The sequence below is a fragment of the Mustela putorius genome, unplaced genomic scaffold (genome assembly GCF_011764305.1).
Source record: "Mustela putorius furo isolate JIRA1106 unplaced genomic scaffold, ASM1176430v1.1 tig00000095_pilon_pilon_pilon, whole genome shotgun sequence".
NCBI classification, from domain to species: domain Eukaryota; kingdom Metazoa; phylum Chordata; class Mammalia; order Carnivora; family Mustelidae; genus Mustela; species Mustela putorius.
This window is the reverse complement of record NW_025421280.1, coordinates 35,498,909-35,516,072: the sequence shown is the minus strand read 5'-3', so window position 1 is coordinate 35,516,072 and position 17,164 is coordinate 35,498,909. Positions and strand designations below refer to the sequence as shown.

At 51.6% G+C, this 17,164-nt stretch overlaps 1 protein-coding gene across 8 annotated transcripts in view; it reads right to left on the bottom strand.

Annotated features, from left to right (window-relative positions):
- Positions 1–17,164, bottom strand: part of ARHGEF18 (Rho/Rac guanine nucleotide exchange factor 18) — an 81,042-nt gene that overhangs the window by 39,016 nt on the left and 24,862 nt on the right. The window contains exon 1 of one of the 8 annotated variants that reach the window (XM_045084587.1): positions 14,943–15,058. The exons of the other annotated variants lie outside the window; for them this stretch is intronic. The gene's annotated coding sequence lies outside the window, so the exon portion shown is untranslated. Of the gene's footprint in view, positions 1–14,942; positions 15,059–17,164 lie in introns of those variants that run through there. 8 annotated transcript variants of the gene reach the window in all.

Sequence of the window (17,164 nt, the reverse complement as noted above, 5' to 3'; positions counted from 1 at the left end):
TCAAAGCAAAGTAGAGTGGAAAGTCTATGCTATAGGTCTGGCTTGTTTATTTTAAAAAGACTTTAGTTTTAAGCAATCTCTATACCCAACATGAGGCCTGAGCCTACAACCCTGAGAACAAAAGTGGGCGCTCTGCTGAGCCAGCCAGGCGCCCCTCTCCAGGTCTGCTTTAAAGCAAGAAAGATGATGGGGATGGATATCTGTTCGCAGAGGAAAGGCCGCTGGATAGCAAAAGATTGACAAACACAAGTACATTTATCTACTTTAAGTTAAATAAAGTAGTTAAGGCTTATTAATTTTAAAAAATAACTGCTTTTTTCGGTCCATTGATCACCTCTAAGTGTACACAGGCTGCAGCTAGGGCCCGGGGCTCGGCTCAGGGGCTCAGTCCTTCTGCACACTGCCATGTGGGCAGGCTGGAGGCTGAAGAGCCTGTCCCCGAGAAAAGGGCCCTGCCCAGACTTCCCGTGCGACTCGTTCGCACCCTACTCGAACCTATGTTCCAGCTGGCTGGTCCAGAGCCGGTAGACAAGCGCTCCCTGGAATAACGAATCCAATGAAAAAAGCTTTGGCATATGGTGAACTGGAGAAGCCTGGGGCACAGGAGTCTGAGGCCAAAGGCAGGCTCTGGTTAAGGCCAAGGGTGTGCTTCCAAGACAGGCTGGGGACGGGCCATTTCCTTTCCTAGGGATGCGACGCCACGGGTTGGGGTAAAGTTGCATGGGGGGGGGGGCGGGGACAACCAGGGACACATAGGGGTTAGAGGAAAGACACACCCTTAGCGCAGACGTGCAGGGCAAGGGGAGCCAGGAAGCCCAGCGTGGGAGGGCTCTCAGTCACTAGTGCTGGCAAAGACCCCGAGGAAACCAGTTTTGGGGGAAAATGCAAAAGAACTCTGAATCTCCTCCCCATAGCACACGGTCTCCATCTCCTCTCCTCAAGCCCCGGAACCCACGGGATCGGGATCGGATGGCTGTTCCCTCCCTGCCTCGTGTCCCGCCATCTCTCCCGCCACACAGGGGGCGCTCAGGATTTGTGACAGGGCTCCCAAGGCTCTGTCAACATGGATCTGGTAAAGGCTGAGCCCCTGCTTCCAGGGAATTCAGGTCCTAGAAGGCTCTGCTCGTATTTTTGTCAGCCCATCAATACCCAACCTTGTGTTCCCTATGTTTTGGTTGGCAGAGACCTTATTTCAACTACGTCGTTGCATCATAAACACCGAACACAGCCAACAACTCTCTAACTCGTGTCTGCAAGAAGTTGGTCTGATTCACCTGTTTCCTCCACAAGGCTCATCACAGCCTTCTTGGGCCTGGGGACACTAGACAGCACTTTGGCCCAGTGCACAGGAGCCATTTTCCAACAGCAAAATCGCCAACAAAAAGCACAAGAATAAACAAAGCGTGGCAATTTAAATACACTGGAAAAAGGACACTTGTTTACGGAAAGAGCTGGACAGAGGCTGTATGGGAATCAGCGCCTTGGGCAACTCCAATATCTTGCCTCTCTGTGTGTTGTCCAAGCCCCAAGAAAGCCCTGGGGGTACTGATTTGGGAGTAATGGATAAATCATCGCCAGTGGGTGAATTCGTAAATACGGAAGCCACAGACAGTGAACTCTATTTGTGTCCTTAGAGAGGACGCTCCACACACGTGGGGATCTCTGTCATTCAACCTTGGCACAAGGCCTGGGGCGGGGAGGGTGCTCCATAAATATTTGCTGCAGGAAGGGACAAAGGGAGACAGGGTCTGGGGTAGGTCAGGGGAGAAATGAGGAGAAACGAAGGGGGCAGAACAGCAGGACGGAGGGAACGCCTTGTGCGTGAAGGGACTGTCTCGGACCTTTGCGATCTTTGCAGTTTACACTTTATCCTCGAAACTGCAGTCACGGACAAGTTTATACACGGGGTCTTCAATCATATTTGCCTCCAGAAGTAGAGGCTGTGGCTGGGGTGGGGGGGGGGACCTGCAAGGGGATGCTGGCGGATGCAGGGAGATGGGCGAGGAGGGTGTGGGGACCCGATGCAGGTGCCCTGGGGAGGGCAGAGCCGGGGGAGGTGGCAAGTCTGACTTCCGTGCGGGTTTATCCAAGCTGCCCCTGAGGACTCCAGTGACAGCAGGTGGACACTGGAACACGGCGCTCTGCAGAGAGACACGACCACAGCGAGACAGGACCAAGAGAGGGAAATCTGCTGAAGACCAGAAGGCTGGGAGTGGGCGTGGTTCCAGGGCGAGCAATCCCAGGATCCCGGGATGGAACCGGATGAGACCTGGAATTAACCAGTCTTAGGGTCCTGGCTTTGTTGCGAGTTTTCTGGGTACCAGAACAACCTAATTTTTTTTTAAAGATTTTATTTATTTATTTGACAGATAGAGATCACAAGTAGACAGAAAGGCAGGCAGAGAGAGAGGAGGAAGCAGGTTCCCCGCTGAGCAGAGGGCCCGATGGGGGGCTCAATCCCAGGACCCTGGGATCATGACCTGAGCAGAAGGCAGAAGCTTTAACCCACTGAGCCACCCAGGCGCCCCCAGAACAACCTAATTTAGTTGCAGCAGTTCCTCTGGGGGTGGGACTGGGGAGAAGGTAGGAGTGCTGTGTCACAAACACTGCTCAAACTGGTATTATCTTTAACTGGAATCTCTGAGCTGTTTCTCCAGGTTGTCATTTGGTCCTGATTCTGGAGGAGCTTATTTGGACTGGTGGTTCTCAACCAGGGGGCATTCTGTGCCCCGGGGAACATGCGGCATTGTCTGCAAATATTCTGGACTGTTATGATGGCAGGGGAGCTCCTGGCACTGAGTGGGTCAGCCCCAGGGATGCTGCTCAACATCCCGTGAGCACAGGAGGGCCCCCCCATAGAGACTCCCCTGGCCCCCAACGTCCAGGGTGCCAGACTGGGAAGCGATGACTCAGAGGCAGGCCCGGAGACGGACAGGCTCTCCTTCCTCACGTTACCTCGTTGCCTTCAACCAGTTCTTTCAGGTGCTGAGATTTCTGCGCCCTGACTCCGTGACACTGGGAGGAAGGCCACCCCTCTAGCTGCGATCCCCAGCTTTGATAACTGAACTTTCTACATCTTTCATCTTTCTAAATTACAGAGCAAACAGCCAGTCAGGACAGAGCAGAGGATGGAACCCAGGGGCGGTGTCCCCCTCAGTTGACTCCGGGACACTAATTAACACCCTTCGGGAACTTTCATCCAACTAGTTATGAGCCTGGCTAAAGGATGATTAGCTCAGGATTATCGTAACACTTCTGTGCGCTTCTCATCCCACCCCAAGAATGTCACGGGGGCCTGGATCAGGTGCCCCCCCACTTCCACACCTTCCACCTCCTCTCACCAGTCTGCTGGGCGGGTCGTGTCACTAGAAGAGGACACCAGGCTCACGGGTCACGACTGCTTCCTAATGGTTCACACTGGCTCTCGGGCTCATGACTGCTGATGCCTCTTAAAATGTGCTCTCTTGGGGTGCCTGGGTGGCTCAGTGGGTTAAGCCTCTGCCTTCAGCTCAGGACATGATCTCGGGATCCTGTGATCCAGTCCCGCATCAGGCTCTCTGCTCAGCAGGGAGCCTGCTCCCCCCCACCCCACTCTCTGCCTGCCTCTCGGCCTACTTGTGATCTCTGTCTTTCAAATAAATAAATAAAAATCTAAAAAAAAAAAATGCCCACTCTTCAGTGGAAGGAGTAGGCTGGTCTGTGGTTGGGAGGCCACGCCACGCCAGTTCTGCTTCCTGCCTGGGCCTGGGACCCCTACCACCTCTGTCAAAGGTTGTAGGCACATAACACTTGCTTTCAGTTCTTGGCAAAACCCTATGGCATCAGAGGCGACCAGTAGAGAGAACCCTTGAAGAAAACAAACTACCCGAGACAAAAGTGGACAGAGGACTTGAAAAGACACGACTCAAAGCAGATACAGAGGCGTTCAACAGCCACACGAGAAGACAGGTGGTCAACAGCACCATCATTAGGGAAATACAACCCAGAACCACGGCGAGAAGCCACTTCACACCCACGGCGATGTTATCATTTTTAAAAATGGGGAATGACCAGTGTTGATGAGGATGTGGAGAAACTGGAACCCTCAGGGACTGCTGGTAGGAGGGGAAAATGGTGCGGCTGCTGTGGACAAGCTTGGCGGCTCCTCAAACAGTCGGACAGAACTGCAAGCGTCAGCCATCCCACTTCTGGGTGTAGATGCGAAAGAATGAAAGGCAGACACTCAGATCCTTGCACACCCGTGTTCACAGCATTACTATCCCCAGTGGCCACAGGGTGCCCACACCGCACGTGTCCCTCAACGGGGAAACGGATAAACACAATGGGACCCATCCATACGACAGACTATGACTGAGCCTGAAAAAGGAAGACCTTTCTGCCACCGGCTCCAACACGGGTGAGTCTTGGGGACACTGTGTTCGATGAAATAAGCCAGACGCAAGAGCGCAAACACGGTCAGGTTCTGCTTCTGTGAGGTCCCTAGAGGAGTCCCATCAAGAGGGACAGGAAGGAGACTGCAGGTGCCACGGGCATGGAACGGAAGCCAGTGTCCCATGTGGGCGGGGTCTCTGTTTGGGGAAGACAAACATGTTCTGGAGAGGGGTAGAAGGAACAGTACCCCAACAAGGAGACACTTCCGCTGCTGAACAAGACACTGAAAAATGGTTAACGTGTTTTCTGTTTGTTTGGTCTTTAAAGATATAACTAGTCCTGCAGGGGACCTGAATTTCAGAGCGGCTGCCGCTCGGCCATCATGGAGTTGGATTTTCTCCCAGGAACCTGGCCTTCCCCAAGACAGAAGGGAAACACAAGGCACCACTTAAGAACTTCTGTCCGCTTTCACTGTTGGCCTTTCTCGGCATGACTGGACCCACTAGGCTCATCAGGAGACTGCCTAGTACCAGACTGGTACCCAGGGAACTGTGCAGGGCTCCCCCATGGTCTGGAAGGGGGTCCTGCCGCTGCGTTTTCGCGCCCTCTCCTCCAAGCGCCCTTAGCGATTAACGAGGATGGTCAGTGGAAATATGGGAACAAAAACCTGCTCCATCGGGTGTTTCAACTCATTCTGATGAACAAGTTCAACCAGTTCACAGGGGCCAGCCAGGTGCAGGTGGCTCTGGAACATTCTACCGAGACAGAACCAGTAACAACCACTCCTAAAGGATGACATCAACACCAGTAGAAATGACCTTTTCAGTGTGGGGTCGATGAGGGGCGAAGCTGGTCAGAGGGACAGAGAAGCGAGCTCAGGGCCGGAGGGGGACTGCTAAAATAAGAGAAACTTGGTGTTCCCCTTCGTTACTTACAGATCGGAGAAAGCCTGCAGAGCTAAGGATGGGGAGCGGATGCCCTGCACTGCCTGGACCTGTCCCATGAATCACCCGCTCCCCTTTGCTCAAGTTCACATGACTTCTGGTGTCAGGAAGGAAGTACCTTTAGCATCAGCCATCGGCAGTTCCAACCCTGAAAAACCTATGCCATGTGAATATTCCCTACGCCATGCCTTGTGGCCGGGGTACAAGGCCAGATGCCGATCTGTAGGGGTCCCATCAAGACAATGCCAGCCACTCCCCTGGGCCTCGCCAGGAAGGGCCGCCCTGCTTTCCTCCTTGGTGTTTTAAAACACTTATGTCAGGGCGCCTGGGTGGCTCAGTGGGTTAAGCCGCTGCCTTCGGCTCAGGTCGTGATCCCAGGATCCTGGGATCCAGTCCCGCATCGGGCTCTCTGTTTCGGCAGGGAGCCTGCTTCCCCGCTGCCCCACCCCGCTTGCCTCTCTGCCTACTTATGCTATCTGTCAAATAAATAAATAAAATCTTAAAAAACAACAACAAAAAACACTTATGTTAATTCAAGGGACCGTACCGAAATCAAAATGATGCAGCTGAAAAACGTTTTAATGAAAACAAGTGATTTTGAAAAGATTAATTCAGGTGTCACTACTGCACATCTGAAATCTTCCAGAAAACCCCAACTGGCCTTATTATTGCTATTATGTATTTTTAAGCCTTAGTTATTTATTCCAGAGGAAGATACAGAGAGAGCATGTGAGCTGGTGGGGAGGGCTCAGCCATGGGGATGGGGGTGGTGATGTGTGGCGCAAGGCTCGATCCCAGGACCTGGAGATCATGACCCGAGGCAAAGGCAAACATCCAACCATCTGAGCCACCCAGGCACCCCTACATAAACCTTTTATTTGGAAAATAAAGAGCAAATGTTAGCAGAGGTGGCTATGAGGAGGGCAGAGGAAATCAAACACTTAGCAGCGTCCAGTGGGTTTCCCCTTCACCAAATAAAAAGCATTCTGTTAAACGTAGAAGGCAAGGAAGAAAAACATGCACACGTGATGCCAGAAAAAACCTGTCTGCTCTCAGTGACCTGCGCAATTATTCAAGGACACTGCATTTCTGTAAAAAAGACAACTGAAAAGGTGGCGGGGTGTCGAGGCTCAGAAGGACCCTCCGTAAGGGGTTCCCAGTGCTGATGCACATCTTAGAGGATGCCCTGTCCCCTTCACCCGCGTCCCTCACCAAATTTACAACATCGGAGTCACAGCCCTAGACACAGAATGCTAAAAACCACGAGTCTTCTGCAGCCGTGGGCAAGCTCCAGCCTGAGGGCCAGCCACCTATTTTTGTCAATAAAGTTTTATTGGAACACAGCCACGCCCACTTGCTTCCCTGTTGTCTGGCACTGCTTTGGGGAGTAGCCACGGCAGAGGCTGTGAGGTCTGCAAAGTCTCAAATATTTACTGTGGGGCTCTTCACAGGAGAAGTCTGCTGATTGCTGGTCTACCTTCTCTGCTTGGTTCATTCTGGAAGGGAGGGCCTGTTCCAACAACCAGAATGCACCCAGCGGGGCTCATGTGGCGCGAGAAGCTCCCATTTTTAATCCCCGACACATGGAAGGCAATGGAATAAAGGAAGCAGTGGAGTGGATTAACTGTGCGAAGTCATTACTGAATTCCAGAGCCCTGAGACAATCTATGCTGGTAGAAACAGGTACCCAGTTGCTTTCTGAGCATCTCAAGATCCCGTCACTACTAAGGACACCAGCTACAACAGTTAACGCAAGTCGGCAACCAGCTCCTATATTAGGAAAATTCCAAAACCTTGCAAAGACCTTCATTAGTATTCCTTCTAGTCCTGCAAAGGTGTGAGTGTGAATATATTTTAATCTATTTCACGTCTCAAGGTCAGGAAGAAAGCAGTTTCGTGTACTTATGTAAGCTAGGTGCCAGGCCAAGCAGATGGAACTATTTTTGCTTCTCTAAATTGATAAAACTTTTGTATTTGATGAAGGTGGTCTTTGAACGCATGAGGGAAAGGAACAGATTATATAAAGACAAGCAAACAAGCAAACATTCAGTGTATGGTAGCACCAGGCACCTCTTTATACCATATGGCAAATGGTATTCTCAGAGGAACCAGATTTAGAAGCTTTTCAGGCAAGAAACTAGTTCTTAAGTTCTCCTCTGCTTTCCTCTCCTCACTTGCTGGGTTCCCAAGCATGAGCTGAAGTCCAATGCTTCATTTCACTTTAAATAATGTGAAAATTACTATGTCTGTAAGGAATCTAAGAAATGAAGACTATCAGCTTGTCCACTTGTTCTCCCTTACGAGTCACTAGAAATAGGAGGCTTCTGCGGTTGGGTGAATACGGTGCCCTCAGAATTCACGGAATTCTACAAAATTCTACGGAATGTGGCCTCATTCAGAAAAAGGGTCTTTGCAGATACCATTAACTCAGGGATCTCAAGATGACATCGTCCTGGATTAAGGGTGATCCAGTGACTGGCATCTTTACAAGGCCAAGAGGGAGCTCTGGATGCAGAGAGACACAGACACAGAGACAAACAGAGAGAGAAAAGTCAAGTGAATACAGAGGCAGAGACCTGCGTAATGCAGCCACAAGCCAAGGACCCAACGCCTCGGGCAGCCTTCCAGGATCCTTCCCTAGAGCCTTTGGAGGGAGTGCAGTGTTACGGATACCTCGATTTCGGACTTTTAGCCTCCAGAATGGTGAGAGAATGAATTTGTTATTTTAAGTTACTTGGGATGGTAGCAATTTGTTACAGCAGTCCTAAGAAACTAGTACGCTTCTCAGAAGTCCAAGCTATTAATTGTACTGCCAAATGCTCCCTCTTTTGCTAAACGTTCTTCCTAAGGCATGGTGCACTGGGATCCCAAGGCACTGTTCTGACACTGAGGACGGTGACCCCTTCGCGAGTTGGGGAAAACAGTTTCCCGCAAAATAAAATAGGACAGAAAATGCCAGAGACGATCTTGAGTGAGGAAGATGAGTATTCTTATTCTTTGCTGAAACTCTGGATCCGATTGTATGTGTATGTATGTGCTTACAAGATCACAATGTCATAAAATGTTGGTTTTCCTCATGGTCATGGTCAAAACCAAACACACTATAGAGTCGCAGAAGCCCCTATCTTTTGGCCCATCAACAAGGGGAACCTTCTTGACCAATGGAAAGCTACCCCAGTTTGGAACATCTTCAGGGGGAAAGCACAATCATGGCTGCCGGAGGCTTGGGAACAGGATATGGGGAGTGACTGCTCATGGCTACTTGGTTTCCTTTTGGGGTGAAGAGAATGGGGTGAGGAGTACATATAAATATATTAAAAGCCACTGAATCATACACATTCAAGTGGTGAATGTTATGGTATGTGAATTGTAATAGCCCCATTTTTAAAAAAAAGCAGCAGCAGAATGCCAAGTTGTGGACAGCAGGGAAACTGGAAGGCCTTCCCCTCTGATCAGGGCTTTTGGGACATTCTAGAAGAGGGAGAAACACCAAAAGGAAGGTTTTAGCTTCCTGCCTGTAAGCCGGGTGGAGCTAATGACAAACTTAAAAGCACTAATTTACAAGATGTGACTTATAATTAATCTTCAGATTTTGGGAGCAACCCACAGTGGTGGGGCTTCATTTTTTAACAATTTCTTTTTATCGACTTGTACATATACTCCGCATCTTGTTAACAAAGTTATATTTTTCAGATTAAAAAAGAAAAAAAAAAGAGCTAAGTTGTATTCATTGTGGCAACTCGGGTCCCTGGTCCCCGGTGCTGAAGGAAAGGATGGACACACCCAGACACTGCGGAGCCCTTCACAAGTAACCACAACCCTATGAAACAAGGAATGCTATTAGACTGGTAATTCTAGAGCCAGGAAACTGAGGATCCAAGGGCCTAAGTAGCTTTTGTGGTACCACAGAAGCAGGCCTGAGCTCCCTGCTACCATCTTTCTGCTCACGGTGCTCCCCTGTGCGCATGTGTCTAGAGAAGGGGCAATGGGAGTGGCCCGGCTGGAGGCACACAGAACCCTGAGTGAGGCCAGCGTGGAGTTCTAGAAACTTCCACAGGAGAAGGAAATGCTGGAGAGGGTAGGGGGCAGGGCAGGTCCTGAGTCAAATGAGAATTTGAGCCTTGGAGCACTGGAGCTGGAAAGTGGGTGTGGGCATTCCCAACTGGCTGCTGTCACAGATTTCTACAAACAGTGGCTGAAAACAACACTGAGGCTATTCTCCGGTGGGGCTGGAGGGCATGAGCGGGGTCGGGAGGGCTGCCATCTCCTGGAGGCTCTAGGGGAGAACACGTTTCCCCTCTGTTTCCAGCTGCTAGTGGCACCCGCCCTCCTGGGCTTCCCGCCCCTCCCTCCATCTCCTACGCTGACCTCTGACCTCTGACCTCGGCTTCCGCCATCACACCTCCTTCCTGGACCCGGACCCTCCCACCTCCCTCTCACAAGGACCCTCTGGATGACACTGGGTTCACCCGGATAATCCAGGCTCACCTGCCATCTCCCGAAACCTCAATCACATCTGCAAAGTCCCCTTTGCCATAGAAAGTCACATGTTTGCGAGTCTTGGGGGTTAGGATGCGAGCATCTCTGCAGGCCACTGTCCTGCCCACCACACCAGTTATGATGTTTTCGTCACGTGTGTGTGGTGGGAGAGGCGGTGGGCCAGAAGTCATGGCACAGAGGAGAGACACAGATGGCGCTCCCTCCAGGCTCCCAGTCCCGGGATGGGGGACGGGGAGGGGGGTGGCTGATGGCCGCTGCGAGCGGACAGGAGAGCCCTGCAACTGCAAGGGCTTACGGGAGTCTGACTCCCAAGGCGCCGCCTCTCGTTACATAAGCACATTAACCAGATCATGGCTCTACCATCAGAGTCACTCTGTTTTCTCTTCCGATGGGCTTCGCATCACTTCGCGGCCAGGTCTTCTGCCTCTCTCCCTCGTACCTCCACCCCCCGCGGGCGACTGCTAGCCTGCCCAGCCTCCACTCCATCCCTGAGCACTCCAACCTCAGGGCCCCCGAGGGTCTATGAAGGGCTACTTTTACTGCTTAGACCCTGGAAGCCTTGGGATGGGGTGGATGTGGCTGGGGGTGGGATGGTGGCTCAGGGTTAGAGACCCTGATTGCAGGGCAGGGAACACAGCTTCCCCCTCTCCAGGGCAAGATAAACTCAAGGGAGGTCCAAACTGGTCACACTGCAGCACCTACATGCCTCAGGCCAGCCTTGCTGCGTAAGAAGAGTCCTGCTAGCCCATGACCTCGGGGCCCATCACCTACCTGGTCGCCTACACCTCACTTTCTCCCACAATGCCATCGAAGCCCTGACACACCCCCCTTTGCACAGATGAAAGTCTGGCCTCTTCCCACACGGTCCCTGTTTAGGCCCAGGTCATTTCTCAAAGAACTTCCCTGTCTCCAGCCTCTGCCTTTTCCAAGCTGACCTCCACCCACTGATGGCTAGGGCCATAAAGTCCTCCGCGGTGCACGTCAGCCTGTAAGATACCCAACTCAGTGCTCCCTGGCTCCCACTCGTGCTGGAGAGGTGCTCCCTGTTTCTTCCGGATTTTCTTATCATTTCCCCTTGAATTTCTAGCTTCCTAGTTTCAAACCACTTCTTGCGATTCTGTCCCATGCCCATAACCATTTCCATTGTGCTTCTAGTTCTCAGCCTGTGTTCTGTCTGCCTCTCTCTGTCTCTTTTAAAAAAGATTTTATTTATTTATTTGACAGAGATCACAAGTAGGCAGAGAGGCAGGCAGAGAGAGAGAGAGGGATGTAGGCTCCCCACTGAGCAGAGAGCCTGATGCGGGGCTCGATCCGAGGACCCTGAGATCATGACCCGAGCCAAAGGCAGAGGCTTTAATCCACTGAGCCACCCAGGCGCTCCTGTCTGCCTCTCTTACGCAACAGCTTTACGGACCTGGAATTCACATACATACTACTCACCCTTTTACAGAGTTATGAGTCGATGGCTTTTAGTGTGTCCAGGGTTGTGCATCGACCACCACAATTTTAGAACATTTTCATCACCCCTGAAAGCAACCTTGCATCCCTTGGCTGTTACTCCCTGGTCCCCTCTTTCCAGACCAAACAACTGCTAATCTATTTTTTTTTGGTCTCCACAGATCGGCCTGTTCTGGATACTTCACATAAATGGAATCAGAAGATCCACAGCCTTTTGGGACTGGCTTCTTGCACATAGCGCGACGTTTTCAAGGCTCACCCGTGTTGTAACAGGTATCAGAATGTCACGCCTTGTCACTGCTGAATGCTACTGTACGGCTGCGGCACGTTTCACTTTTCCCGTTCATCTGATGGGACACTTGGGTTGTTTTCACTTCATGGCTACTATGAATAACATTCCTGGGAACACCTGTGTGCCAGTTTCTGTACGGATCTATATTCATCCCTCTTGGGCATCTACCTAGAAATGGGATTTCTAGATCATACGGTAACTCTGTGTTTAACTTCTCCAGGAACTGCCAGACTGCTGCCCCCTCATACAGCCCCTCCGGCGGTATATGGGGGGGGTCCTCAGTCCTACAGTGGCTGCCCCCTCATACAGCCCCTCCGGCGGTATATGGGGGCGGTCCTCAGTTTTTCCATCTTCCCATCTCTCTTTAAATTCTTTGATTAGGAGCCTCCAAGTGGACACTGCAGATCACAGGGGCCACCAATCACCATATCCTGGTGTTATCCTGCTTCCTATGCCCACAGATGCTGGTTTTTGACTCTACATTATGTCTGGTCAGTCACCATCCATTTCAGTATTGTGTGGGGCTGGGGAGCTACTGTGGATGGCTTCACCGCATACTATTCTTCCTCAAGTCAATTTCGCTCTGCCAAAGTAATCTCGGCAAATCCGAGGGGCCCATAAACAGTACATAAATGTCCTTGTGCACAGGAACATGCTGGATTCCAGCCAAGTACTTTGATGTGGTCCTTCCCTCCTTCTGTCGAATGCTGCAATGGAGCCACGGGGCACCTGCCTAGACCACCTCTTTCTTTGGCCTTTCTCACCTCCTGAAACTCACCCACGAGAACCACCAGATGATAAAATGTCCTGAATTAGATAGTGTGACAGTTGCATAACTCTGTGAAAAATCCACTGAATGGCACGCTTTAAAAGGGTGAATTTTATGGTACGTGAATTACAGCTCAATAAAGTTGCTATATTAAGGGCAAAAGAGGAGTGGCATGAGTTTAAAATGTAACCACCCACGATGTATTCAATGTATATTCTTAGTTAAATCTTGGCAACATTTTTTTTTCAAAATATGATGTAAATTATCTTGTGTATTTGCTACTTTGAACACAACCAAGAAAACTAACTCAGAACAAGAGGGGAGAAGGAAGCAAGCTGAATTTTACACTTCAAGGGCAGGTTTTTTTTTTTTTTTTGAAAGATTCTATTTATTTACTTGATAGACAGAGAGAGATCACAAGTAGGCAGAGAGAGAGGGGGGAAGCAGGCTCCCTGCTGAGCAGAGAGCCTGATGTGGGGCTCCATCCCAGGACCCTGAGACCATGACCTGAGCTGAAGGCAGATGCTTAGCCCTCTGAGCCACCCAGGTGGCAATTCCCTTCAAGGGCAATTTTAAAAACAAAAATTAAGCACTGCAGCAGGAGCCCTTTCACTGAGGACATTATTTTCATCAGTTCGCCCCCTCCCCCCATCTGTCACATTCCTCCTCCAGAAAATTCCTACAGGCAGCTCAGGAGCTGTGAGAGGAATTAGTTTGCACCTGGAGAAAGGGTTTTCAAAACACAGCAGCTCTCCACCACTTTTGGCACAGGGGGTGGGGTGGGGTGCAGTAGAACTCAACTAATAAATAACAAAGAAACAAATCCTTTGGCCTAGGTGTAAAGTTTTAAATTACTTAAGAGAGCCAAGATGAAAAGGTTCTGGAAGTCTTAGAAGGAATTTGAAGAAATGGAAACAGGACCTAGGGTGAATGAGTAAGAACGAAGAAGGAGACCTTGACACAAGGATCAGAAATATGCTGAACATGTGGTAGGTAAACACCCAGGGAGGCACAGCTGGTGACCACAGCCCTAGTTCCAGGGGCTGGTGACAAGGGTAATGGCCCTGCAGCCAGTGGTAATTGCTACTGTGTGACAAGAATGAAAATTATAACACAGCTGATGCCAGAAACAATGTACGTGCCACTTGAGCTTTCAAAGTGGAGGCATTTTCAAGTCAACTGAGAAAAAAAAAAGAGAGAGAGAGAGACAGAGAGAGAAGGATCGCTTTTATCGCTTTTTCCGTTTCTCTATGCATGCCATTTAAAATAAAATAAGCTGCATAAACCCAAAACAAATTGTGTTTACAAGGACTGAATTTATTACGCCTTCTGGCGTTATGCTCTTACTAGCTTTAGAACAACCTTTTTCTCCAAAGGGCTTGACCCATAAGACAGCAAACGACTGATAAGGCGTACACTCTGACCCCGTCCAAACAACCACCAAGATGTTTAAGTTTTCCAGACTCTTTATTATTTGCAATGTCAGCCTAAAAATACAGGTCTGGGGGCATGCACATAGACACAGGATATACAACATTTACTGATCCTTCACTATATGCCACTCTCTCTGCTATGCACTCATGGACTCTCTACCCAATCCTTATTCCCATTTTAAAGATGGGGCGACTGAGGCTTAGCAAGGTTATATGGCTAAGATGTGGAACAGGGACCAGAACCCAGAGCTTATCTGACACTCAAGCCTGAGCTCTTGAGACTACTCCACGCAGCTTCAGGATTAATCATTCACCCAGATACCTACAAAATCAATCCCAAATTGCCCTTGGCCATGGGGCTGTTCATGGTGTCCTGAACTCCCTCTACCCAACAAGAAGAAAAAAGGGGCTTTAAGGCTTCTGGCTGGAGTGCCACTCTCCCCGAATGAGGCGAACGGAGGGGAGAATTGTGTCCTTCGCTTCCAGGGTACAACTTATAGAAAACTTTTTTTTTTTTTTCCCTCCCAACAAAACTTTTTGCACTCTGCACCAGCCATCTCTCCTAGGGCTTCCATCTCAACAGAGCAACAGGTAAAAAAGACGGGGAAGTCAACGACCACAAACCAAGCAAGGATCAAGGGCCTCTGGCTTCTCCCTGCAGCGAAAGCTGCCCCGCACCAGCAACGGAAGATCCAAAGCACGCGCGCTCCGTATAGCTGTTATAGCTGTTACCCCAAAGCTCCCCAGCAACGAGGGGGTCCACTCCAGGGAGTGAGTTCTCCGCAGAGGCCCAAGCACCACGGCGCTGGTTACTGCTCACGGTTATCACGACATCCCCGGACCTGCCCCGGGCGCTCCTGAACCTCGAGCCCGGTGACCTCCCTCTCCCGCGCCGGGGCAGGCTGCACCGCCCAAGGGCTGGAATTCGGATGGCGCCGGCGGGAGTCGTCTGCACCCCTGCATTCGCCAGTCAGAGCCCAGACGCACTGAAGGGACAGCCGGAGCTGCAGGACCCGCCCGCCGGCTCGGAGGGTCCACGGGGGCTCGGCCGGAGGCTGAGGCAGCCCCGGGGGTCCCGCACCAGAGGCCGCCCCCGGGGCCCGCCGGCGCCTTCCCGGGGCCCGAGGCCTCCCTCCCGAGCTCCGTTCACCTCGGGCCCGCCCCTCTGCCCTCACCTCGGCCGGGTCCCCTGCAGGCCGCTCGCCGCCGCCACCGCTGCCGCCCGGCCTCCCCGGATCCACAGCAACCCGCAGCCCGGGGCCGGAAGCGGGAAGCCGCGCGCGCGAGCTGCGCGTGCGTGTCCCCGCCCCGAGGGCGGGCCAGGGGGCGTGGCACGGAAGGGGGCGTGGCCCGCGGGTCTGCGGGTCCCGGGAACTGCGGGCTGTTTCTGGCTGACCCTGAGGGAGGGGTCAGGAGAGATCCTCCCGGCCTTGTGGGGGACCCGTGGACTTAGCCGGGAGGGTCTCTGCGGAGGGGGTGAGGGCGATCCTCGGGGGCGAGTCCGCGGGGATGGGGGGCGTCTTGAGGGAATCAGGGGTGCCTGGAGCGGGGGATCTGCGGGCGCCTGGGCATGGCTAAGGGGATTGAGCCCGGGGCGAGAAGTCTGAGGGCAGCGTGCAAGCGATGGCGAAAACAGGCCCGTCGCCTTAGAAGAAGGGGCCGTGCAGGTTACAGGAAGCTAGACAAATCTGGGGGACATGAGCCGTAAGCCTCTCAGATGGCCCCAGACAGCCCAACGTGGGTACCAGATACCCCTGACACATGCTAGCACCCAGGCGGGTGCCATCGGATACTCAAAACATGCTTTCCGGTACCCTTGAATAGGTCAGATTAGGACATTCGTCTGGATCTGTCAGTTACCCTGAAGTGTTCAGAATCTGAAAAACATGACAAAATACCCCAAAGTACCAGACGCCTTCACCCAGGAGCCATCAGATACCCCCAAATAGAAACAAATCAGAGACCCTACTCGGAAACCTTTAGATAATCCCCCAAAACACATACTAGATACCCCTAATACAGATACTGTCAGATACCCCGGCACAGGTATTCAGAGTCTAAAATACATGCCAGACCATCCCCCAACACAGGTGTTTTCCCACATGCCAGATGCCTCCCCCCATTGCTGCCACCCCCTCAGGGGCCATCAGATTTGCCAGCTCTGAGGCTGCTTGTTCCAATCCGGGTTGGCCACTGGTGAGACAGTTGGGCTGTGCCCAGTTGAGGAGCCAAACACCTCTTTCACCAGATTCAAGTCGACCAGGCCGAGATCTGTCCAAGCCAGACTCACTTCAAAATACCCACAATCTGTGGCCGAGAGCCCTCACTTCAGAAACTGGATGGCGGAGTCCCCAGGAACCTGCCTCCAGTTTAAGTCCATTTTGTCGGGGTCGAGAGAGGGAGCACGCCCAGGAAATTGGAGTTTCCAGAAGTGTAAGGACGTGCTTCATCAGAGGTCAGAAACCTCACACAGAGACTTTTGAGGTCTTGATGGATGTGTAAATGTTCACTCTCGGAGTGCCTATGACTTTGGGACTTTATTCCAAAGGCAGTGGGGAGCCATCCAAGATTTTAAGCAGGAAAAGCGGCATGATGCTTACTGCTATAGCTACCTTGGTCACGGAAACCTTCAGGTTGACATAGTTCTCCCCTAAATGTAGAAACCAGTTTTCTGAAGGAGCCTGGCAACAAGGAGAGGTGTCTCTTGCCTTTCTTTGTTCTTTCCATTGTGCATTTAGTATGCCCTTCTCATGGGCCCGGGACTCTGCTAAGAGCTAAGAAGACACAGAATGTAACTCTGTGGCAGCGTTTCTTAGTCTTGGCACCACTGACAACGGGGGGGCTGGATAGTCACTTGTTGATGGGTGCTGTTCTGTGTATTGGAGGATGATGAACAGCACCCCTGGCCTCTATCCACTTAGAGGCAAGCAGTACCCCTGTCCTGACAACAACAACAACAAAAAATGCCTCCAGATAATTGCCAATGTCCTCTTGGCTGAGAGCACCTGGCCCAAGAGACATTCAGACACTGATATAGTCACCCCATCCACAGTCCAGGCTTCCTGGGGGAGGTGGCCCTGGCTTTGTTCTAAAGGGTGAGTAAGAGTTAGGTGGCCAAAGGAGTTCCAGGACCAGCACTGAGTGAGCAAGGTGCAGGTGCGTGTGGGCAGCCACGAGACTTCATGGTGGCTGAGTAGTGGAAGGGAAAAGTGGACAGGTAGGCGGAGGTCAGATCATGAAGAACCTCAGAGGTCAAGGCCAGTAATAAGACTGTCTGGAGGGGTGCGTGGGTGTCTAAGTCAGTTAAATGTCTGTCTTTGGCTCAGGTCATGATGCCATTGTCCTGGCTCACCTGGGAGTCTGCTGCTCTGCTTCTCCCTCTCCCTCTGCCACGCTA